The 25883-nt window shown below is 47.6% G+C and overlaps 1 long non-coding RNA gene across 4 annotated transcripts; it reads left to right on the forward strand.

Annotated features, from left to right (window-relative positions):
- The first annotated feature begins 86 nt into the window (after window positions 1-86).
- Window positions 87-18333, forward strand: LOC120101828 (uncharacterized). 4 transcript variants are annotated; one of them, XR_015684095.1, is made up of 5 exons: window positions 88-180; window positions 11327-11507; window positions 12602-12716; window positions 14075-14282; window positions 18052-18333. It is a non-coding gene; the product is annotated as an uncharacterized LOC120101828 (long non-coding RNA). The 4 variants fall into 4 exon arrangements; XR_015684094.1 differs by lacking the exon at window positions 18052-18333 and having other exon boundaries at window positions 87-180; window positions 12602-12700; window positions 14075-15862; XR_015684092.1 differs by lacking the exons at window positions 14075-14282; window positions 18052-18333 and having other exon boundaries at window positions 87-180; window positions 12602-13545.
- Window positions 18334-25883: the final 7550 nt, after the last annotated feature.

A 25883-nucleotide genomic window follows, 5' to 3' on the forward strand; every position in this document is an offset into this window, starting at 1 on the left:
CAGTGTGTCCCATCGGTCCAGGATCCAGTGACTGGTCCAGGGGTGTGCATGTGACTTGACTAAAAGTGGTATTTTTTCCTGTCTGTAATCACTGGCTGTGGGAGAACCCTGGAGCTGTGGGCCAGCCTTGGCTCCTCTGTGGGCACATCTCTTGAGCTGCTGGGACATCAGGGTGAGGAGGTAGGTCCTGGTGCTGATGTTAATGCAGACTCTTGCCTCCAGCCTTGCCTGAAGTCCTCTGTTTTGCTTTGTTTTAAACCCTCAACTCCACACACTGACATTTCCTTTAATTCTCTTAAACTTATGTTTTTGTTGTTAATAAGATCCCAACCCATTATCTTCTTCTTCCCTTCTTTCCCCTCTCCCTTTCCTTCTCACCCATGCTTCCTTCTCTTTCTCCCAGCATCTCTATCTAGCCAAGCTCACACTCTGTCCTCATCTTTCCATCCCCAGCTCACTGAGACTCAAGTTCAGGTCATTTAAAATGAGAACTGACAGCTCATTTCAAGACCCGCAGTCACCGAGGTCTGTATGCACAGTCACGGACAAAGACAGGATCCCTGTTTTGATCAGAGGACCTGGCTACTCACAGCCCAATGCCTCCTGTTGGCTGAACCCACTCCTTTCCTTTATGTGCGCCTGTTTGCATTTGCAGCAGTGTATCTTGGTCCTTTCTCTGGTTTCTACCTGTGGCTGCCCTTGCTATGGGCCTTAGAGTCTATTTGACTGGGGCCAGCCTCACAGATGGGGTGAGATGGCCTTCATTGCTGGCTCTCTTCTGGGTCTGACACTATAGGAGTCCTTTGGGTAATCAAAGGTATATGATGTTGTCTCCTGAGGTCAGGAGCAACGCTCAGTCTGTGGTGTGTGTGGATATTGTGTGGCTGGTATGAATCACTCCTTCTTTTTGAACCACATGGGGCACTTTTGTGGCTCTATGAGCCAGTGCGCACTGAGGCTTTGATGGGCTCAATCAGCAGTGTTCATTCTGGAGATGTGTCATTGGGCCAGCGGCCTGGATCCTAGTAATATCCTCACATACCCCCCCCCCTGGCCTTTGTAAGTGGGAGCTCTTGTGTAGTAGCTGGGTTTGCCTAAGGTCTTGTCACAGGATATTTGATCACACTGTGAAACCCAAGATTGTGTTATGTACTGGGAAAAACAAAAAAAAAACAAAAACAAAAACAAAAACAAAACGGTGTTTAGTTGTTATGTGACTCAGCCCTTAGCACACACCTTTAATACCAAACAATAAAGGTAGAGTTAGTTTGTAGACAGAAACACCCATGTTTGAAAGTGATTCTCTAATTGAGTGGCAGACAAAGTGATGAATCAGAGAAAGATTTGACAGAATAGAATATGCCCAACTCCCAAGAGAAGAGAGAAGGGAAGCTACTTAAGGGGAGCTGTGGAGGGAGGGGGAGAGAGAGAGAGAGAGAGAGAGAGAGAGGAGGAGGAAGAAGAGGAGGAAGAGGAAGAGGAGGAGGAAGAGGAAGAGAAGGAGGAAGAGGAGGAAGAGGAGGAAGAGGAGGAGGCAGTTTTACCAGGACAGTAATACAAAGATAGGTTGAAGAGAGAACAAGCTAGACACAGGTAAAGACAGAACAAGCCAGAGAATGAGAAGGAGCCAGAAGATTAGAACAGACTGCTGAAGCTATTATGAGGCCAAGCAGGGCAATTCAGTCAGAGAGAAGCCAGATTGAATCAGTCAGCTTGAAGAGGAGTTTGAGCAAGAATAGCTGAGTTGAACCAGCCAGAGATCAGAAAGAGCTAGAAAGGGTAAGTTTATTCAGCAGTGAGTCTCAGAGGCTGAAAACATTCTATGCCTAGTATAGATTGTACAGAGGCTAGAAGCTTCCAGGATTAGGCATAAATTAGCAGACAGAAGTAGTGAGTCTCGGAGACAACAAATGGAGCAGGACAATACAATACAATACACTTTTACAAGGCCTGCTGCCTGTCTAGTAACAGTTATGACTGCGGTGGTGATGGACAGGGCACAGAGACCTGCCCTGTCCCCAGAGCACTGCGTCCTCCTCTCCTGTCTCCTGCCTACCCATGCACCAACTGCAAGGACCTGGCTGTGTCAGTGTGCAGCACCTGCGAGGACCTGGCTGTGTTAGTCCCTTCATTTATTGCTGAAAAATCACTTTTTCCCTGAGATAAAAATGTTTATTTATTTTTGTGGTACTAGAAATACTGGGACTATGCACACACCAGGCAAGTGCTCTGCCACTGCTCAGTGGTCTCCTTCAAACGATTATTTTTGCCTTTATTTTTATTGTATACCTATGGGTGCATGTATATCTATGCACCACTTGTATGCCTTGTGACCTATGCTTCCAGAAGAAAGGCCCAATCCCCTGGAACTGGAGCTACAAATGGTTGTAAGCTGCCATGTGGGGGTGCTGGGAGCCAAACCTGGGTCCTCCAGAAGACCCCTTTGGAACTTTCTACTTTGAAACACGATCCCACTAAGTTGTCTTGATGGTGCCGTCCTCCTGCCTCAGCCTCCCCAGTAATTCGGATGACAGGCCTGCAACACCAGGCTCAGCTGGAAAAGGCATCTTTATTAAGCAGACCTCCCAATCTCTCCTCAACAAAAGCACCGGCTACAATCCAGAAGGCTCCACAGCCTGCCCTGCCCCCTCCCCCCAAACCCCAGCACCACCGCTGAGGACCAAGTAAGTGTTCAAACACACAAGCCCGGGGGGAGCATTTCACAACCAAACTGTAACCGCCTGCAATAAAAACGTTAGGGGAATATGAGAATATATCTTTATGTGTTTCTGGTTTTGTCAAAGCCTAAAATGTCTGTATGAGTATAGACAAGCAGGAAGAAGTTCGGTAAAACATGTACAGTGCCGTTTGCTCAGTGCTCAGCTTCATCGTCTTCTATAAGTCTCTACCTTTTGTGTCCTCCAAGAATATGTATGAGCCACCATCAGAACCTTTGAGAAAGTTATGTGAGACCCAGACTTGCTCAGGCATGCCAGAATCTCTGTGCATGTGTACCACAGCACCCCACTCCCATCACACCCTGGTGTGCAGGCTGTGGGAAGACTTAGGAGGCTGTCCTCTGTGGCTTCTCTGGCTTCTCTCTGAGGTCAACAGTGGGAAGTCTGCTTGGTGTCCATTTCCCCTCTTCAGAAGTATTTTGCTACTGAACCATTGTGAACAAGTTTCTATTAACAAAATAAAACTGTATTGTGGTGCAAGCAAGCCTGTCAGCTCAGCTACTTAGGAGGTTGAGGCCGGAGAATTACAAGTTCAAAGTCGAGCTGGGCCACCTAGTGAAAACCTAGCTCACTATTCTAGGGAAAAAAAAGTAATTTTCACGGGTGTGGGTGTTTTGTGGGTATGTATGTCTGTGAACCACTCATGTATGTCTGTGCCTGGTTCCTAGAGGTCTAAAGAGGCTGTCAGGTCCCTGGGGCTGGAGTTATAAGTGGTGGTGAGCCACCATGTGGGTGCCAGGAAATTGGTGCTTGTCTTGTGTGCAAGAGACCCTCAGTTCAATGCAGCACACTGATCCAGGTGTAGGACATGGGGTCATCTGCCTGCACGTGGGGCCCTTCATTCTGCTACAACAGCTGCTGAGGTGGCTGACAGACCTGGGCAGGACCTGACAGACCCTTGGCATAGCTGCAGCTATGTGAAAGCTGCAGCACCCGTTTGACCCTGCAGAGTTTGTCCCCTTCTTGAGAGGCTCTGTGACCAACAGGACAAGATCGCTCCTCATCTTCAAGGCTGCTGTTTCTGGTCACAGCCCTGGTCAAGAGGTATATCCCAAACTTACCTTTACGGTCTGTGTCCACAGATACCCAAGAGCAGGGACCTATTTGTCCTGCTCCAGACTCTATCCCCAGAGCTACTTCCTTGCTGTGTGGCTTTGAGCAAGTTACTCAGCTTCTCTGTGTCCTGGACTCCTCATTTATAGGGTGAGAACGGTACTTAAAGGGTCTGCTTCAGCCAAACAGGGGTCTCGTGGAAGTTTGTGCTTATAGCAGACAGATCACACTAAGCCCCATCCACCCATCCAGATGTTCACCTTGGCTGTTGAAATTACTGTGGTGTTAGATGCCAGTGTCTCCACCTCCCATATGTGGACCTGCTAAGACTTGGCTTCTCAATGGCTTTCCTGCCTTGAACCTTACACTCTTCCTGCCTGCTGACCTGGCTCTGCCGTGAGGTCCTCTGTCAGCCTCTCCTCCATGGCTCACTTCCTCCAGATCACTCTGTGGCTGGGGAGGCTGGTGACTGATTTCCTCACCCTCAGGCTGACCTAGCAGGAGCTGTGGTCTTTGTTCGCATCCGGCCCCACTGTCAGCTACACAGCATTGCCGCACCCTAAGTCTTGTGAAACAGAAGTGGACCTTAGCACCCGGTGTCACCAAGTCATCGTGGACTCCTCAGTGACCCCCACATTGACACAGTGGGATCAAGTCTCTTCAGGCCCTGGAAGCCTGAGTCCGCTCTACAAACAAGCAGACTGATGTCGACATTGTAGTGTGATGCAGAAGCCGTTTAATACCTTTAAAGAATGGGAAATGGAGTTCTCGTGTCTACTGGTGCTGAAAATGGAGGATAATGACAGAATTATTTAAAAAACTGTCTTCTCTGCCTCAGACTAATTGCTTATGGTCTGTGAGGCTGACTCCAGAATCCAGATGGGAAGTGCTAGATCCCAGGCCAGGAAGACAGGTGTCGGAACACCTCAGCATCAGAACCGCAGATGTGTGGGATCTGGAGTAGAGCTGTGAGTGCGAGGCAGGACACCTGAGCTTCTGGCTGGACCCTGTTCTTGGTGGATCAGAGGTCACATTTGCAGGAAAGCCTGGCTGGTGACAGCCCTGCAATTTGAAGACAGAGCTGTGAGGCCAAACGTGGCTTCACAGACATGGGGATGGTTAGACTGAGGAAGGGAAGTGGGTCTGTCCTTCGCAGGACTTCTGAGCCTTGAGTAAGATAGTGATGAGCATTTGTGTCAAACAGTGTTGGGAGCTTTGCCTCAGTACACATATGAGAAGCGGAAATGAGGCTTAGAGACAGCTCAGTCAGAGGGTCCAGAGGCATCAGATCCTCACCCTGACCCATGTGCACCCTACTCTCTCCTCTGACAGCTTAAGGGGAGGCCTCAGAAGAATTCAAGCCCCAACCTCCTGGAAGTGAAAGACAGAAGCTCTGAATAGCAGAGTGGTTTCCAGTGCTCAAAGATGATTTGCTGAAGTGTCTGTCCTCTGTCTGTGGAGCCTCCGGTCGGTGGATAGTGCTCTGCCCCAAATGTGAGGTTATAGGTAAAGTGTGTCCTCAAATTTCCCTTTGCAGAGGCTCAAATGTCAGCTGTATTGCTCTGTAGCTGTGTGGTTTTGGAAATTTTATTCAGACTTTCTGTGTCTAAGTCATCCAGACTCATAGGTTTAATATTGAGTGTAATTCCAGTTAATAGATACAAAGTATGGAAAAATATTAAGACTTTGAGCCAAGTTATAAATATCTCTATTGCATATGAGTAGGGTTTAGAGTCTGTCCCACTTCGTCTTGACTGATGGGTCACCCTGTTGCAGTCTCTCCTATAAAGAAATCACAGAGTGGAAGCGAGCTTCTCTGGTGCAATTCTACGGGTGACCAGCAGATGGCAGAAGCAAGCCAGGAACCGAGCCTGGTCCTGCCCAGCTGGTTAGAGAAATTCTGTCTGGAGCTTTGTGAAGCTTTGTGGAGTTTTGTCAATTTGATACATCCTAGAAATACCCGAAAAGAGAGTCCCAAAGAGGAATCGTCCAGATCAGGCTGGTCTGTGAGCATGTCTGGGGGGATTGTCTTGGTTATATTAATTGATGTGGGAAGACCCACCCAGTGTGGGCTGCACCATTTTCAAAAGCAGGGGCTCCCGGGCTAAAAGTAGAGAGAGATGGAGCAAACGTTCTCTGATTGCGCCTGTGGATCTGACGTGACCAGAGGCTTCTGCCTTGACTTCCCCACAACGAGCGATGTAACCTGAAATTGAGAGCCAAAATGAATACTCCCCCACCCCACCCCTGTAAGCTGCTTTTAAACGATTTTATGTGTGTGGCTGTTTCACCTGCATGTATGACTGTGCATTGTGAGTTTGCCTGGTGCCTGAGACCAGAAGGGGGCTCTGAATCCCCTGGGACCTGAGTTATAGATAAGAGCCTTCGTGTGGCTGCTGGGAATTGAACCCAAGTGCCCCGGAGAAACAGCCAATGTTCTTAAACACTAAGCCGTTTCTTTAACACCCCCCACCTCAACTTGTTTTCTGTCAGTAGCTTTATCACAGCAACAGAGATCAGATGAGAACAATTGTGTGGAGACCTCCCATACAAGAGCCATCTTTCATTCAGACAGGGCCCTGGTCTGGAAGGCTCACTACCAGGTGTGTCTGATGTCACGGTACCACGTTTTTCAGATCGATCTGCAAAAGGGTGGAGTTCTGCCTCTCAGCTCTAATTCGAGCATGTGGCCAGGCATGGGGGTGGGGACAGCATGTGCCTGGCTAGTGCTGTGTTCCTGAATGCAAATGTCCAGTGAGAAGCCACCTGTCAGGCACCTTGCCCTCTTCCAAGAGGACACAGCAGAGGGTCATTGGGGCCAGGTAGAAAGAAAACATACAATAGTTGGGTAAGGCAGCAAGGTGGAGTGGACCAATGCCTGATGCAAGAAAACAAATATGGAGAGATTGTGGGGAAGCATCTGTGGGAGCAGGGAAGGCCGAGGCCTGGTTCCTGGAGGAGCAGTGGAGGGCATCGTCGGCAGAGCAAGAACCTGGGCTCACATCAGACAGCTGGAGCACCTCACGTTGATGAACTAGAGTGGAGGATAGGTAGCTGACCAGAAACTCTGGCCTAGGAGGGACCAGTCTCTCCTGTGAGCAGGTCAGGGAGGGGAGTCTTGTCTGGAGGGAAAGGAAATCACTCAGTGCTGACAAAGCCATTTCACATGGCTCGGTCCATGCAGGTTAGCTCGTGAGCCCTGAAAACCTCCTCTTTCCTGTGGCCTCTTCACTGCATTCCCTAGGGTGGTTGGGAATACCCAGAGGACTCCCTCCAAGTGCTTCCATTGACACCACCGCTCTGCATATGCCTGGCTCTTGTGCAGTCGCACACCTGACTCCAGGGTCTCCCTGTGAAGCCGGGGGGGGGGGGCACACAGAGTTTCGAGCATCTCCATCTCCCTGCCTCCAGCTTGTTCTGGCTCCTCCCTGGGGCAGGTTTGAAAGCCCAGACACGTCCACCACATTCAAGCAAATAGTCACACTGACAATTCCTCCCGGGCTCAGGTTCAAGTCCTCATTAAGCTGTTAAGTGGGTGGGGATTTCACTTCCTTCCAGTGGCCCCTGCTTCGTGCCTTGGAACTCAGAGCAGCTGTTGAAGCTCACGGCAGCTGTCAGCAGTTCCGATCTGAGGCCTCGTCTTGGGTGGAAGTGGGGATGAGGTGTGAGAAAAAGGAACCATGGCAGGGATGAAGTAGGGTGAGGCCAGGGGAGGGCAGAGCAGAAGGCTGGACATGGCCAGTGGACAGGGACTGAGTTTACTGCTTGGGTGGCTCTTTCAGGTGTTCACACACACACTCACACACACACACACGCACACACACTCACACACAAACATCTATCTAAGCATATACATCAAGATACACATATGCATGTACACTTATATGCACATGCATATACATATGTATACAACATATAACTGCATGTACACTCATGCCTCCATGTATACACACACACATATATGTGTGTGTGTACATAAGTACATGCTGATGTCATATATGCATACTCATGCATACACATATGCAGATACACATGCTATTGCGCGGTGTTAGAGTGCTTACTTGCTTCACATCGATGGGCAAACAAACCCATGTGTATGATCATGTATATCTTATCTATAGCTATGTTTGCTACGTACATGTGTGTGTATACAGGTCTGTGTGTATATGGATGTGTATACTCATAGACCCATCACATGTTCTCATCTACCTCTGTACCATATTGTATACAATTATATAGCACAGACTTCACACTCATGCAGTGTACATGCATATAACTGTACAGATCCATGAAGATACATACATGCATGTGGATATGAATACTTTAATATACACATTTGCATGCATACACACACTGCTACAGAATGCCCCACACACTCACTGCTACAGCATGCTACAGCATGCTACATGCTGCTACAGCATATACACATACACTGCTACAGCACACACATACACACTGCTACAACATATACACACTGCTATAGCACACACACACATACCGCTATAACATGTACACACACACACACACACACACACACACACACACTTACTGCTACAGTTTGAATATATATGTCCCTCCATGATGGGTACCTTGCAGCTTAGACCTTGATGTAACAGTATCACAAAGTGGGGCCTGAGGAGGGCAGTTAAGTCAGGAAGGCAGAGCCCTCACCAACAGGACCAATAGCCCCAGTTATTGCTGGGGGAACTGACTTAGACCCTTCTGTGGTCCACCTTCTGACATGTGCAGACACAGCACTGGCCTCCACAAAGGCCATCTTGGATGATGGAGGTACTGGCTTCAGCTTCCAACCTTCAGAACTGTGGTATGTAGAATTCTACATTCATTACGTGTCTATTTTATTACAACAGCCTGAACAACCAAGACACGATCCACACACTCATGTCTAGACATGTACATACACATGCACACACATACAAATATACAGTTATACACATACCTGTATGCATGTACTTATACTAATACACACATATATACAAACATATACACATGCCTACTCACATGCACTCACATATACACATAATGTAAACAGACACATGTACACATATTCATACAAGCAAATTTATACATACACATGCATATGCATATGTATATGTACAAATATACTCATGAACACATGCACACATGTATTCTCATGTACATACATGTACACACGTGTACCACATTCATGCAGACATACATGAACACAAATGTATATATGTTCATTTATACATGTGCATACACATATTCACTTATATACATGTAAACACACTCTCTTAGGGTTTCCAATACTGTGAAGAGATACTACAACCACAACAACTCTTATAAAAGAAAACATTGCACTGGGGCTGGCTTACAATTCAGAGGTTTAATCCGTTATCATCAAGGCAGGAAGCATGGTGACATGCAGACAGATGTGGTGCTGGAGAAGAAACAGAGTTCTAAGTCCAGGTTGGCAGGCAGCAGAAAGACACAATGAGCCACTGGGCTTGGCTTGAGCTTCTGACATCTCAAAGCCCACCCGCAGTAGCACACTTCCTCCAACAAGCCACGCCTACTCCAACAAGGCCATTCTTCCTAATGGTGTCACTCCCTATGGGCCTATAAGAGCCATTTTTATTCAAACCACCACATGTGCATGCTCATGCATACATGTACTCATGCACACATTCTCATATACACATCTGAAAATGTGCATATACCCACATGTGCACGTGCATACACACATATACACACTCCTATACATACAAACACAAATACACACATGCGTGCACACGTATCTGCTCTTTCCCACACTCATGCATTTGCTGATGGCTAAGTGTGTAATAGAGGTGTGTTTAAACTCTTAATGTAGCCCCCAAAGTACACGCTGGGACAAGGACTCAAGAGAAAGAGGTCGTGACCTTGGAAGTGTTGTGGAAGGAAGAACACAGGAGAACCTAGAGTTCAGATCCTTGAGGGGCAGTGGACCCAGAGAGGCTGCATCCACGCTTGTGGGGACAGAGAAACCAGAGGTTGATGCTTGCTTGATCCATGCCACTCTGGGTACAGTATCCCTGGCACTTCTAAATTTCCCAGCACGAGACAGTGAGCACCAGCAGGCAGAAGGCTGGGATCTCTGTGGGCTGCTGGTGGCTGCAGGCAGGCACTGGGGTGGCCTCCTTTATCTCTCTACAGTCCCATAGAAGAGAAAGGAGCGAGGTTTGGGCTGGTGTAGAGGCATGTATGATCTCACATGTGAAGAGCAGGCAGGGCCGGGTTGGCATGACTAAAGGATAAACCTCAGCTAGGCATGGGGGCAGAGGCCTGTGGTTTCAGCTACCAGGAAGGCTGGGACAAAGGCATGGTGAACTTCAAAGTGCAAAGAGGACTGGGGACATAGTTCAGTGACCGAGCAGGTGGCTCTAAATTCAGTCCCTGGTACTGAAAAATGAGTGAAATCAAGTAAAAAGCAACTCTCGCTGGAGATGTGAATGCATGAGCTCCATCCAGGCAGGACCTTATCAGTCGGGTGTGGTGATGGCAGGAGGTTAGGACAGCTTTGGGCACACAGGGCATTCATTAAGTGACAGCTGGGGTAAAGACCTGAGCAATAGAGCAGACCCACCCTGTCCTGAGAATGCACAGGGATACCGTCAGCCCCCTCTGACTCCATTACTCATCTGCGCTGAAAAGACAGGCAGGAAACTCATTCACTACGGGAGCTGGCAATCCCTCCCCAAGCTAAGATCTGGCTGTGAAGCACCTGGGGGAGCATGGGAGGGAGGATGGGAGGGGCCACATGATAAGTGAGCTGGTGTGGCGGCAGGATGTGTGCTAACAGTCGGCTTCCTGGAGTCTGTGGCATGCCTTGCAAACCTGGGCTTCCTAGGAGCCCAAATGTCATCCTAGTCCCTTCTAACATGACCTACAGCTGGACCTCTGACCCTATATGCCAAGAAGCCCGGCCACTACAAGTGACTCCAATTCAGATACCTCAGGCCCCTCCTCCTTCCTTGTTCAGACAGTCATGATGTCCAGGACTGTTCCTGGGAGGTGCAAAGATGCACAAGACACTCCCAACCTGGATTTCACTTGACCCTATTTTAAGCAGGTGTCTCTTTTGTGTACAGAAAAAGCATGATTCGCACCTAATTCCATTCTGAACAGTTATGTCCTGCGCATTAAGACACTCCCACCCCTGTGAGTTTGCTCGGTGCAGAGAGAGGGCGTTTAAAAGATTTTCATTACACAAAACTCCTCTATCTGTCAGCTGTAAGCATCCCCAGTATGCTTTGGTGATGGTTGGGACCCTCTCTGTGGTTCTTAGCATGGCCTGAGAGGAGCCTGGCTGTGGGAGGGGCCTGGCTGTGGTGTGGGAGGAGCCTGGTTGTAGGAGGAGCCTGACTGTGGGTCAACAGACGGCTTGGGACCACATCATCCATCCTTCTACCACTTTACAAAAGAGTCAGCTCTCTGGTGTCTGAGGATTTGCTCTCTGAAGGGTTTCTAGGAATCGCAATGCTTATGTAACAAAGGTGTCTTTGTCTTGCTAGCAGCCCTAAATTTTCATATGATCTGAGAAGCCAGAAGAATCTGAAACCACAAACCTCTGTCATCTCCAGTCACTACAAGGAACGAGATAGACAGGTCCCGGGATGAAGTCCAGGGTGTCCAGTGAGTGGATGGAGAAGACCCTGTCTGGGAGCTTCTGCCTCTTGAGTGGTACCAGCCCTGGTGTGTACGACTTGTGATTAATTAGAGTCACGCTGATGGGTTTCTCAGGGCTGGTACTGGAGCTGCGCCTGGGAGGCCTGGGATGCGTCTTGCCAGCGTGCTGGCTGGCCTGTATGGGTTTCTCTGCAGCCTTTCCGAAGCAGAGCGGGCAGAGTGTGTATACCACTCCTCTTCCGTCCAACTCCACAGAGCGGAACCTGCCAGCCTCAGCCCGCGTTCTGCCAGAAGATGGGAGGATACTTAGATGCTTCTGGCCGGAACACAGTGTGTGTGCTCTCTGTGCTGAGACACAGCTTCCGATCTGGCAGAACCAAGGCAAACACAATCTGCTGGCTGCCTCTTCCGTAGTCCTCCTTAGGCCTGCCCCGTGTGGCTGCCAGGAGAGTAGCTCGGGAGGCTGTTAATTAAAACCATGGCGCTCTGGGCAGGGAAAAGTTTAAAACTCTGAAATCATTTTCCCTAATAGAAATTGTGTTTTGGAGGTACTCAGCAAGGTCAGGCCAACCAGGAAAACCCACAAACCACAAATGAGCTCCAATAGGTATTTATTTAATTTGCTTAACTTTGTGCCTGAAAAGTCAGAGTGGGGAGCACTCCACAGACTGGGGCAGCTGTCTTCATCTCCTGGGCCTGTGGCCTGGGGAGAAAGATCTGGGCTCTCAGAGAAACATCTGGAACTGCTTAATAGATGTGTTGAGATTTGCTGAGCAGGCGCGGGTGAGCACAGCTTTGTGGGCCATCACCTTATCAGGTTATCTATTGTCCTGTGGCTATTTTGGTTTGGCAATGCATTTTAAGCTGGTGATAATGTTTGTGTGGGGGGGGGGTGGGGAGGGTGCCCCTGAAATCCATCAGTCACAGAAAGTTCCCTTTCTCCCACTGGCTTTCTGGTCAAAGGTGCTTATGAATGGTGAATGCTGTCTCTTGAGCCACCCTGTGCAGACTCCCAGAGAGAAGGTGGAGGTCCTGAGCTGGTCTGCGAAACTATGGCTTCCCAAGGGTCTGAGAGTGGGAGTTGTATCATTCCTTAGATTGTGGTCCTACTCTGTGTAACCTGAATTGTATCCTCTTTTCCTTCCATGGCCAACTGGAAGCCTAAGAAGAGAAGAGAGGTGTCGAGGGCCTGCAGTGGCTGCCTGGATCTTGCTATGGTGCCGTGACGGTTAACATTATATCAACCCACAGGATCTGGAGTGAGTGGCTTCGGAGGTGAATCTTTTAGCCTGTCGGTGACAGAGTGTCTGGATTGGGCTAACCAAAGTGGGAAGACCAGCTCTAAACGTGGATGGTACCATCCCTTGAGCTGAGATCCTAGACTTGGAAGAAAGGGAGCCAGCGAGCTGAGCACCAGCATTTATCTCTCTGCTTCCTGACTGTGGATGTGTGTCCAGCTGCCTCACACGCCTGCTGCCCAGACTTCCCCCAACCCTTGGCCAAGTGGATGCCTTCCATGCTTATACTGTCGCCTGTCAGGTCATGGTCATAGCAATGAGACTTTAGGGTTAGGGTTAAGGTTAGAGTGAGGGTTAGGGTTAAGATTAGGGTTAGGGTTGGGGTTGAGGTTAGAATCAGTGTTAGGGTTAGTGTTAGTGTTGGTTAGGGATAGTTTTAGGGTATTAACCACACTTGCATTCATGCCAGTGTCAACTGAGTGTGAACCGTGCATCCCACACATGTGTCAATGTTCCAGAAAGCAGAATAACTACTTATTACTGAGTGGAGAATTAGAAAATTACAATTTAGGTCCCACATCGCCCCTGGGTTATCTTTATCCTCCTTGATAAGCATTTGTCTCCCAGCCCCGTGTTTCCCCGTCCTCCTTTTGATTGTTATATAAATAGGTCTGCAGTGTCCTAACAGATCGCTAGTTCCCACTGACTCCAAGAATGGCATCCGACAGCACATGACTACCATGATAGAGGTCCTTCTTCTTAGGTGTAACTCATGAAGCCGATATTTCCACAGATTCATTTGAAAATCACCTTGATTTATATAACTTCCCTTTGTTCTGTAACCATAAACATATCAGCCAACTGTTCCCATGTTGTTGCAGAGCATGTAAGTAACCTGGACCAGGTTCCTGGGCCACGTCACACAGTTTGCTCCCTTTGACTTGAGAGCTGGTCTTGTGTGAGCAGGAAGTGGTCAGGTCAGCAAATCCCCCTCGTGGCCTGGCACTTTATTCAGATGATATGTGCCTTCCAGAAGAAGGGTGTGGAGATGGAATTTCATCTCCTTAGACAGCTCTGGGTTCCAGACTTGGGAGTTTCAGGTTAGCGAACTACTGGGCATACAAGGGGTAGTGGTAGAACTTTAGGGTGGGAATTTCTACCCAGGAGCCCTGCAGTCCCGGTTGGCCCCATATAACACCTTGATCTGGCAATTTACTTAAAGGCACAAGCTTAGATTTGCAAAACCTTCTTTAATAAAAGTTCTCAAATGCTTAGACCCCTCCCCCTTCTAGCCCACCATCCAAAGGTAGGGGAGAAAAGATGTTAAATAGGACAAGGGGATGTGGACCTGTTTAGAAGTAGTTCTTTGTGGGCAATTTTAATCTCCGTTTTCAGGGTACCAGCAGTCTAGTTGAATAATGTCAGGATACTAGCAGTCCAGCTCAAAAGTGTCACCAGACACGAATCAGCAGCAGTGGCATGATCTAGCAGAAACAGCAAGGCCTCCACCAAATCGGCTCGAGTCAGCAGGGGTGACCAGAACCAGCCAGAACGCCGGAAGTGCTCTGCCTCACCTTTCAATGAAGTGAAGCTCAGTGAAGAGGTGAGACCGACAAAGGGTAGCATGGCTAGCCATGCAGTCACAGCACCACTGTCTACCAGGTCCTACTTACACTCTCTCCAAACGCCACGTGTCCTCTCACTGGTCTGCTTCAGCATAACACCACGTGAGTCTGTACCACATGACAGTGTCTGAAGACAGAGGACTCTCGTGAAGGCCCAGCTGTGGCTCTGGAGCTAATGGCCTGGCTTCTGGGATAGCAGGACAGCAACCTGAGCAGCATGTGAGGGAGGGGTAGGTAGCACCTTTGCCTGCCTGCACCCCCACTCGGGGGTGTCCTCCAGGCTGCAGGTTCAGTGTGGTGGCCGTAGAAACAAGAGATTCTGGGACCCTCCTTGAGAAGCCCTAATGCCAGGGACCTGGGGTTGGTTCCTTTCCTCCATTCCTCAAACCCCTCTCCCTCCTATTCCCTTCTTCCATCCTTCTTCCTCTCCTTTTTCCTCCTCCTTACCCTTTTTCCCTCCCTATTTCCTCCTCTCTCCTGCTTCATCCCCCCCCACTTCCTCTCCTCCCACTTCCTCCCCTCCCCCATTTCCCCTTTTTCACTTCCTCCCTTCCACACTTCCCCCATTTCCTCCTCCCACTTCCTTTCCTCCTCATTTCCTTCCCCTATTTCCTCCCCTCCCCCATTTCTTCCTCCCACTTCCTCCTGACCCATTTTCCCCCCTCCTCCACTTCCTCCTCTCTCCTTCCTTTCCTCTTAGTGGCTTTGGGGATTGAACCTAGTACCTCCTGCAGGCTAAGTGAGCACTCCACCCCTAAGCTACATTCCCACCCACCTTTTTCATTTCGAGACAGGTTGGCACTGTGCTGCCCACGTTGGTCTTAAAGGTACTCTGCAGCTGAGGCAAGCTTTGAACTGGCAAACCTTGTCTCAGCCTCTCAAGTTACTGTGATTCTAGGCTTGCGTCTGCTGGCTCAGTGGGCTTCTGTACTTACACAAAGTGGATCTGAGGAAGAATCATGTTTGAGATGCACTTCTTCATAAAACCAAACATGCAGCCCAGACAGAGAAAAATCGGGCAATGCAGGAAGATGCAGGGTATTTTACCGTGTCCATAGGGCAAAGGGCAGAGAGCAGACAGGAAGGAGCCTGGAATCTGGGGAGATTTACCAATAAAGGAACTCTGTGTTTTCCCCTCAGGCTGGCAGATCCTAGGAACTAACTCTGAGGCTGGGGGGGGGGTGGTGCATCAAGCATAAGCTGGTAATTACGCAGGCACCATGGAGTGGGGGAAAAGCTGCAGCTCTGAAACCACACAAGACACTGAACAGACTCTTTGCTCCTCCCATGTTGTCTAAGAAACCCAGATGTTACTGTCATAGCCACTACATAAACAAACAATGCCAGGCTACAGGGACTGGCTTCTCTGATTGCCCCCCCCCAAGGGTTGTCCTGGGCTTGGGCTGCCTCTGCAGCTTTTTTGGGTCAGCAGAGCAGGTGTCAGGCATGCAGAGGAAGGTTAGAAAATCCTAGGGGGGGAGGGGGGGTTGGGGATTTAGCTCAGTGGTAGAGCGCTTGCCTAGGAAGCTCAAGGCCCTGGGTTTGGTCCCCAGCTCCGAAAAAAAGAACCAAAAAAAAAAAAAAAAAAAAAGAAAATCCTAGCGGGAGGATGACTGGCCACAGGCCTGTAGAAACTTTTGCCTGAGGATTTCTTGCCCCATCAAGGATCTCGTTGGTCTTGGAGGGCTTGGGAGCAAGAAGTGACAATATGGACAGGTTGAAATGTTGAGCCGCCACACAGTTACCTGCTGCAATGATATGCAGACCCTCCAACATGAAGAGCAAGCTGGCTACTGCCTACTGAGGGCTCACAGGCTAAACCGGCCCTGAGATGGGTCTTTTCATGGACCAGGATTCAAAGATGGGAGGGATGTTTCTCAGTTTCCTCAGGAAGCATGTGGTACTGCAGTCCCCCATAGACTAATGGTGTGAGTGCTCAGAAGGCCCCGTCTACCCACCCCAAACTCTAGGGCTTTCAGGGGATAGACGTGGAGCACAGGGGTGGTTACTCCTACCCCCGCATCTGCCTGTGGTGCTGTTTCCTGCTCACTGCCCTCTGAGAGTCTTCTCTACTTGTTCTCATGGATGCTTCTTCACCATGGATACAGCCATGCCTCCCCATAGCCACGCCTCCCCATAGCCACGCCCTCTCCACAGAGCCCTCCCCAAAGCCATGCCCTCCCCTACCATGCTGGACTCATTTCTCTCTGAAACCCTGAGCCAAGTCAAGCCTTCCTCTCTCCTCAACAGCTTCTGGGAGGTGGACAGACATGGGAAAGCAGAGTCTGAGTCTGGAAATGCCTGTTCACCATTTCATCCATAGTTTAGACTGGCTTTTCTTCTTCATCAACTCGTTTAAACTCAGTTTTGAAAAACAAAGTTGCTTTTGAGTTTCAGCTGCAAACAAGGTTTCGGTGTTTATTCTTTTAACTTAAAAATGGCTACAGGCTTACAGGATGGCCCTGCTTGCCTGCTTATAGCACTGCAAGCAACACAAAGAATGAAGGTAAATTAGGGACTATCCCACAACTCGTGAAAACTTCTCTGAACACTGCCCTTCAGACAGAGTGTCCTGGTGATGCTTAGGCATGGGGAGCTTGGAAACTCCAGGAGAATGACTTAGTCACATGTCTCATTGCTGTAGTGAAAAATCCGAGCAAAGCAAGTAATGAAGGAAGTTTATCTTGGCTCACGGTTTGAGGATGCCATCTGTCAGGACAGAGCAGGCATGAAGGCAGGACATGGGGCAGAAAGCCACAGTGCACATAGTCAAGATGCAGACAGAGATGGTGTCTCGTGCCCAGTTCACTGTCTCCTTTTTATTGAGTTCAGGACCCCAGCCTTTGAGGTGGTGTCACTCACACTGAAGAAAGACCTTCCTACATCAGTGAAGGATCTCGAATCCTCAACCACATGCCAGGCAGGTTATCTCCATGGCGAAATGTGCACTTGGGTGCTTTAGTTCTGAGGGCCCTATATCTCTGGACTCCTTTGGCTGGACGCTGACCCCCATTTCTCCAATGCTGACCCACATTTCCCCAATGGTCACATTTTCCTTCCACGGTCTTTCCAGAGAAGGTGCCCTGGAGTACTGCTTTTTAAGACTGTACGTTTTTTAAGCCGGCATTTACCAAGCATGAATTTGAACTTTGTTGAAGAAACACTCTTGATCAAGGGAGTTGGGGGCGGGGATCCTGGTCATCAAGAAAGGAGATAGGCCCATGTGGCCTCTTCAGGAGAAAGCCTGTGGCAGGGAGACCGAGTCATCCAGACATACCTGTGGGTAGCCTGACTTTGGGGGGTCTAGATGGACATACAGACAATGATAAAGGTGTCCATGTATAATTTTACATCTTCGAGATGGTTACCAAGGGAACCTAAATAAACCCTCCAGCTTGTTTGCTCTGAGCTGACATAAAGGTCACCCTTGTGGGAGGTCACACAAGGGGCAGTAACTTGTTAGCTCCTCACTTGCATTCCTGTGGAGGAAGCCTCTGTCACTGGGTTATGTTAACAACTGCCTGGGGGATTTTGTGAGCTCTGATTCTTCCTTTGTGGCTTCAGGTGTGGCCTGGCATCTGTCTTCACATGTGTCCCCTTAGATGCCTTGCAGGTCCTGTGACCTGCTACTCATCTCTGCATGTAGACGTGGCCTCATTTGGGAATCATTTGTCCCAGGCCCCACACTGCCCAGTTGCCTATCAGAGCAGAGGCACTCCCCTCAAGCCCTGCCCTCTCTCCCTTCAGCAGCCTCATAAGGTCACATCACCACGTCCAGCCCCCAAGCACAGTGTGTTCCTGCAGGATTGCTCAGCAGTTTCTGGGACAAGCTGGCCCACTGCCTGATTGACCCACCCGTTACTTAAGAAGCAAAGCATCTTTTGAAACTGAGCCCTCAGTCCATGGAAAATGAGCGACTTCAGCCCATACAAGTCCATCCAGGCCCCTGTGGGGAGAGCAGCAGGGTTCCAGAGGAAGATGGGCCATCTGGGCCAACCTCCAAATGAAACGTTGCCTGTATTCACAGCACTTCTTGCCTCTGTCTTGTTAATTTTTAGCCAATTGGGCAGGAAGAAAAATACTCAGTTTTGAGATATTTGATGGATCTTCTGTTTGAAGGTGGCCATTGCCTTTCATTGACATATTACCTTCTCACTGATTTATAAAAGCTTCTTTTGTATATTGAAGATATTAGTTCTCTGCATTAGAAGTATGAAATTGTGATTTTTAACTCTCCGAATGGCATTTAAAGGCGTTCGATAGTGCATTTTATATTGCTGTGTTCACAGCTCTGCTTTTGTGCCTTCTAAATCCCATGTGTTCAAAACGGCCAATGAATCTCACAGTGTAACAGCGTAGTCATCTATGTTTTCTTTTACTGGTTTTTATGCCTTTTCTCTTCATGCAAATCTTTAGATATTCACTATGTAGTGAGAAATGGATTTGCATCCAACTTTATATTTTAGACAGCTCATTGCGAGTGCTTCCTAACTAGAAATGCCCACTGTATGGTACACTAAAATCTCTGTCTGTGGACTTGTCCCAGCGAGCGTGATTTCTGCTCCTCTGGGCTATGCTTTGATTATTTTATCAAACCATACTGCTTTACTGAACTGTCACCAACTAATGCATTTTTAATGTTGGGCAAGACAAATTCCTCATAACCACCAATCAAAGAATTGTCTTGGCTCTCATCAGCAGTTTATTCCACACCTAAATTAAAAGTTATTTAAATTATATTGGTTTATTTGTGTGTGTGTGTGTGTGTGTATGTGTGTGTGTGTGCGTGTGTGTGTGAGTGTGTGTATGTGTAGTTATGTGTGTAGGTGTATGTGTAGGTGTGTGTATGTGTTTGTGGTGTGTTTGTGTGAGTGTGTGTGTGTAGGTGTGTGTATGTGTTTGTGGTGTGTTTGTGTGAGTGTGTGTGTGTAGGTGTGTATAGGCGTGTGTGTAGGTTTGTGTGTGTAGGTGTGTATATGTGTTTGTGGTGTGTTTGTGTGTGTGTGTGTGTAGGTATGTGTGTAGGTGTATGTGTAGGTGTGTGTATGTGTTTGTGGTGTGTTTGTGTGAGTGTGTGTGTGTGTAGGTGTGTATAGGTGTGTGTGTAGGTTTGTGTGTGTAGGTGTGTATATGTGTTTGTGTGAGTGTGTATGTGTATGTGTGTGTAGGTGTGTATAGGTGTGTGTGTAGGTTTGTGTGTGTGTAATTGTGTGTTGTGTGTGTATGTGTGTGTGGTGTGTCTGTGTGAGTGGTGTGTCTGTGTGAGTGTGTGTGTGTGTGTGTGTGCGTGCATGTGTGTAGGTGTGTGCTGAGATTCAAACTCAGGTTTTCACGCTTGCAAAACAAGTATTCTAACCACTGGGCCATCTCCTGTGGATGTCATTCAGACTAATTTTTGACTTTGTACATGTCCTGAGTTTTATTGTTCGATTTATTTCCAGGTAATTTAGGACTTGATCTGTTGCAAATTATTTTCAAAACTCTGTATTTCCCAACTTCTTATATTTTATGTATGAGAAAGCCACTGATTGTTGCATTACTTAAAACTGATTATACTTCTGCGTATTTATTGTTTTAATATTTTTCTGTTATTTTGGTTTTCTCTGGGAATACCGCCTTATTATCTATAAATTATGATTGCTCCATCTCTTCCCATATTCTCAGCAGCTTTTATACTCCTGTCTAATTGCTTCCCTCTGTACTTTATTTTACAATGGTGGCAAGAAACGCTCTTAAACTGTTTCTAATGGGATGCCTCTAGTATTTTTACAATTAATTATGAAGGTAATTTTTGGATGGAAATGTGTATTTTTTTTTAAATCCTGTAAGGAGATAACCACCCAATTGCAAGCATCAGAAGTGGATATTAAATTTTTATTAAATGTCTTTATGGCCTATAAAAAAGATGTAATGGCATGTCTCTCCTTCTCTCCTCCCATGAACGCTGTGAAGGTGTTTTTAGATTCCAGACTGGAGCTCTTAGGCATGTGAGTTTGGCCTCCTCATCCATCTCGGGTGTGAATTGGCTTCTAGCTGCCAGCAAAGCGCTCAGAGATTTGCATAAACCTCTTCTCTAATTATCTTTTCCTGGGACCTGTCAGGCTCTGGCATCTGGTTTGCATTGACATCCTAAGAACAGTCAAGAGCCTTTTGTCTTTCTTGCCTTAGTAGAGTTGCTTCTATCAATGGTACAGGAGTGATCCATGCCTTGAAGAATCCAGAAAATAAGACTCTGGCCTGCCTGACTCTCGGGCGGTGGAAATCTCTGGAAGCCCCGCCCACCCACTGCCGGAGGGAGGGAGTGGGAGGCATTTCAGCCGCGTTGGAAAATGAAATGCTAATAAATAGTTAGGACCAAATGTTTGGTTCCTGCTGTGTTTCTGTCTCCAGACTCAGTGTTTCTGAAGAGAACACTTCCTCCTTCTGAAGAGGGGGAGACGGAAGATGCAGGAGCGTCACAGAAACTGGAAAGCTCTCAGGAGGATGCCTGGATCTCACTTAGAAGGGAGAATACAATAGTTATAAGAGGCAGATGGAGGCAGGGAATTGGGTCAGGGGGGAAAGTGAGGAGAAATGAATGTATCAGGATGAGGTGGGGAGAGGGACAGAAGAAATGGCCAGATGGCCAGGAGAATGAATGGAAATCTGCAGCTGATGGGGGTGGGGAGGTGGGAGGGGTATCTCCAGAATGTGACAGATAAGTGAGGTACCCAAGAATCAATGGGTGTGGCTCACAGCATTGGGGATATGGAACCTGAAGAGGCCATCTCCTGTGTCCAGGCAGGAAGCGCAATTGAGCAATAGGGACACCAATCCACCTACAAAACTGTGGACCCAAAATTTATTCTGTCAACAAAAAATGCAGGGACAGGTGATGGAGCAGAGACTGAGGGAATCACTAACCAATAACCGGCCGGATTTGAGACCCATCCTTTGGGCAAGCACCAATCCCTGACACTATTAATGATGCTCTATTGTGCTTGCAGACAGAGTCTAGCATGACTGTCCTCTGAGAGGCTCCACCCAGCAGCTGATTCAAACAGATGCAGACACCACAGTCAAACAGTGGGTGGAGCTTGGGAACTCTTATGGAAGAGGGAAGATTAAGGGCACCGAAGTGGATAAGAACTCCACAAGAAGACCAACAGAGTCAACTAACCTGGACCCTTGGGGTTCTCAAGAGTATGAACCACCAACCAAAGAGCGTACATGGATGCACCTAGGCCTCCCTACGCACATGTAGCAGATGTGCAGCTTGGTCTTCATGTGGATCCCAAATAACTGGAGAGGGTGTTATCCCTAAAGTTGTTGTCTGTATGTGGGAATATGTTCTAGCAGGGCTGCTTTGTCTGCCCTCAAGGGGAGAAGACAAGCCTAGCCCTGAAGAGGCTTGATGTGCAGAGTCAGGGAATACCTGAAGGGGCTCCACCCATTCAGAAGAGAAGGGGAGGGGGAAGGATTGCACGGAGGCGACCAGAGGAGGGCCGTGAGCATGACATAAAGCAAATTAAGTAAATAAATAAATAAATAAATATAAATACCCCAAAGAGATCAGCGAGGACAGTTTGTACATGGTACTGTGCCCCACTATATATTTATGCTCATCAGTCATTTTCAATTTTATTATATAATGATATCATAATGAAGTCAGTAGTTCCCATATAGCAAATTAATACATGAACTATAGATTAAAATTGAATGTGTCGTTGGTATCACCTAAAGAATCAATAAAGTTTTTTTTAAATTTTAAAAAAAATATAAGCTTGGTTGTCCACCAAACCAGACTCGGCTGGGATTTCTTGGGTCTTGCTGCACTCTTCATCTGGGGAGAGTTTATGGTTCTTTATCACAAGAGACAGCCCAGGCCCACCCCCACCAGTCCTCTCTTCTGCATGCTCAAGGACGTCTGGGCTAGAACTTTAGCCATAACTTCATGTTTTTGGTTAACAATCCAGAAAAGACCAGAATGTTCTTTAGTGAGGGAAGGGATAAGGTGATTTATGTATGTCAGTACTCTGCACATCCCACAGTACAGCCCAGCTAGCTTCAGCTATCAACGTGACATAGCCTAGAGTCATCTGCGGGAGTCTTAACAGGGGATTGCTTTGATCAGATTAGCCTGTTCACATGTCTATGGAGCATTTTGCCGACTGACATAGGAGGCCCCAGACCAATGTGGTGGCACTACCATTCCCCCGAATTTATGGTCCTGGGCTGTGTAAATAATGATTAACCCTGAGCCTGGGAACCAGCCAGTCAGCAATAACCTTCCATTGTTTCTGCTTCAAGTTCCTGCCTTGGTTTCTCTTGATTGTAGACTGTAAGTCAAATAACTCTTTCTCCCCTAAATTCCTTTTGGCTATCATGCTCATTATAGCAATGGATGGTAAACTAGAAGTCCCCATCAATCTGAAAAATTCCTAACAACTCACTACTGAGGAGATGATAAGACCTGCCAGCAAGATGTCTCAGCAGGTGGAGGTACCTGCTGCCAAGATCAAGGGCCTGAGTTCAATCCCCAGAACACGGTGGAAAGAGAACACTGGTTCCTGCAAGTTACCCTCTATTCTCCACACTTGCTTTGGATCCACTCTCCATGAACATGTAGATACATAGAGACTAAATAGATAGATACATAGATATATAGATAGATACATAATAGATACATAGATAAATGATGCATACATAGATACATAGATACATGGATACATAGATAAATACATAGATAGATACATAAATAGATACATAGATAGATGTAATAAGATTTTAGAATTATGTGAATGAGGACATTTTCATCATGAAAGGATGACTTTGTGAGAGAATTGTCACCAATCTTTATACATCTGTGAGCAGAAGCATAGTGGAAAGGATGCTCATTGCCTTCAACGGTCAACACTGAGGATCAGCATCCCATGAGCATAGAGGCAGGGAAAAGAAAGGAAGGGAAGAACTATATTCACTTGATATAGTGTTTCGAATGGCTCTGATAGGCCATTCACATGCTCCTATCTTTGAATACTTGGTCCCAGTTGGTGAACTGCTTGAGAAGGATTAGACAGCGTGGCCTTGTTGGAGAAGGTGTGTCACTGGGGGTGGGTGTCTTTGAGGTTTCCAACCAAAGGCTTAGGCCATCCTACTTAGCCCTTCTGAGTGTTCTCTCTCCCCCCCCCCACTTGCTCCTACTTGCAGATAAGGATGTAAGCTCTCAGCTACTGCTTCCGCACCATGCCTGCCTGCCTGCTGCCATGCTCCCCACCACAATGGTCATAGACTCACCCTCTCAAACTGTCAGCCTCAAAAAACTCTTTCCTCTCTAAGTTGCCATGGTTGTGATGTCTTTTCTAAGGCTGTGTAGTGGTAGGGCACATCTGTAATTCCAGCACTAGGGGGGGAGAAGCAGGTGGATCTCTGAGTTTGAGGACAGCTTGGTCTAAAGAGTGAGTTCCAGGATATCCAGGAATACACAGAGAAACCCTCTTCCAAAAAACCGAAACAGCAGTGGATAGATAGATTAGATAGATAAGATAGATAGATAGATAGATTAGATAGATAAGATAGATAGATAGATAGATAGATAAGATAGATAGATTAGATAGATAAGATAGATAGATAGATTAGATAGATAAGATAGATAGATGGATAGATAGATAGATAGAATGTAAAGAAAGGAAGGAAAAAGGAAAGAAAGGAAGAAAGAAAGACATAAAGTAGTAGGCAAATGACCTTCTGTAAATATAGGAAGGATGTGGTGTCTTTAAAGCCCCTTTGTGGGGTGCAGGCTTTTCTTCAGCCAGCCAGTAATCATATCTGTTGACTTATCACTCCTCTGCAGCCTGTGCTTTATCTGAGCCCTCAATCAGTGGCTCAGTGGGAATCTTTGTGAGTCTTTTACTGTTTTTCTACCATGTCTGTTTGTTCTTTGTACTGGAGGGGATGCTACACATCACCAATTTCTGTTTTCAGGTTCCTTGGCTCAGACAGCACAGTGTCTGGTGCACAGCAGGTGGTCAGCAAACGCTGGACAATGTGGTCACTATTGTTGACACAGGTGCCAGTTGTCCCTTTTCAGTCCCGTGTAGTCTCTATCTTTGTATGAAACCATTTGGAGTGCAACTGGTGATGAGATGGGAAAATCACTTAAGAATTGTGGCTCTGTGCATGTGTATATATGTGTATCTGTATGTGTATGTCTGTCTCTGTGTACATGTCTGTGTGTGTATGAATGTCTGTCTTTCTGTATGTGTCATGCATATGTGTGTGTCTGTGTATGTGTGCTACACATATATGTGTATACATGTGTATGTGTCTGCATATGTCTGTGTGTGTTTGTCTGTGTGTGCCTGTGTCTCTATAAGTGTATATGTATGTGTGTGCATGTGTGTCTGTCTGAGCATGTCGCGCATATGTGTGTGCATATATATGTGTGTCTCTCTGTATATGTGCATGTGCACACATGTGTGTATTCCAGGGAGTCTGACTTTGCTGATACCCAAGCTAGGCCTTCTCTTCACACTCAGTGGAAACTGCAGAACGTTGCCTCTGCCCTCAGTCCTGCGATTCCCCTGATTGGCTGACCTTCCTCCTCTGCCTTCCAAAGCCTGTGACCTGGCACCAGTCCTCACACCTTCTCCTCTTGCTGAAGAGCTGCACTTCCATACAGGCAACCTTCCCCTTTGACCCAGTTCCGGTGGCATCTGTAGAGTTCCCATCTGAATGGCACAGTTGGCATGCTTGTCACCCAAGGTTGGCTGGTTATTTCGAATCCCTTCAGCAGTCATTCTGGACCAGGTGATGTTGCATTCTAGGACCATTTGGAGACTTTTGCTGTCATGCCTGGGCCTGGCCAGGAAAAGAGAGAGGAGGCTGCTGATGGTTTAGTAGTGCAAAGTGCAGCCTTCCCTCCTCCTGGAATGGGGAAAGCTATGCTGCTTTTTCAGTCTGACATTTGTTCGAATGTCCTATGGACACATGTTCTCAGAATCAAGAGAAGGGGTTGGGTCTTTGTCCTGATGCCTTTGCCTAACCTTCATATCCAGCCAGTGATTGAGAGCACTGGCCGTGCGCCAGAGGGGATGTCAGCTGCACCCATCCGGTTACCATGATCCACTCAGGAACCCAATAAAGAAACATGTGAGTGGGCATCATTCATGTGTGCCATCCTGCTGGCTCTAGGAAATGGTGGACACGTCACCTGTTTGCAGAAAAAGGAGTGCCTCACAGCAAATGCCACAGCGAAGGGAAACCTTATGGATGAAACCAAGGTCTGAGACCAGGAGCAGGAATCAAGGTAGAATCCAGAGATGCTGGTTTCGCAGCTTCCAGACCATCAGGGTAAGTACTACCTGGGCACTTGCTCGATGCCTCCTGTGAGCCTGTAGCCATGCCAACGTTTCTGAGGCCTACTCAAGCATCAGATGTCTTGGACAAAATGAAAGGAGGAGCAGAGGAGGTGAGATCAAACAGTGATGTAACTGAGATGATGATCGTAGGATGGGTGTTCCAGGAATGGCCCAGAAAGCCGCAGTCGAGGCTCCTTAGCCCTTGTAATGTGTCTGGCCTTTGGGAGTGTGGCCCCTGTA

The sequence above is a fragment of the Rattus norvegicus genome, chromosome 3 (genome assembly GCF_021556685.1).
Source record: "Rattus norvegicus strain SHRSP/BbbUtx chromosome 3, alternate assembly SHRSP_T2T, whole genome shotgun sequence".
NCBI lineage: Eukaryota > Metazoa > Chordata > Mammalia > Rodentia > Muridae > Rattus > Rattus norvegicus.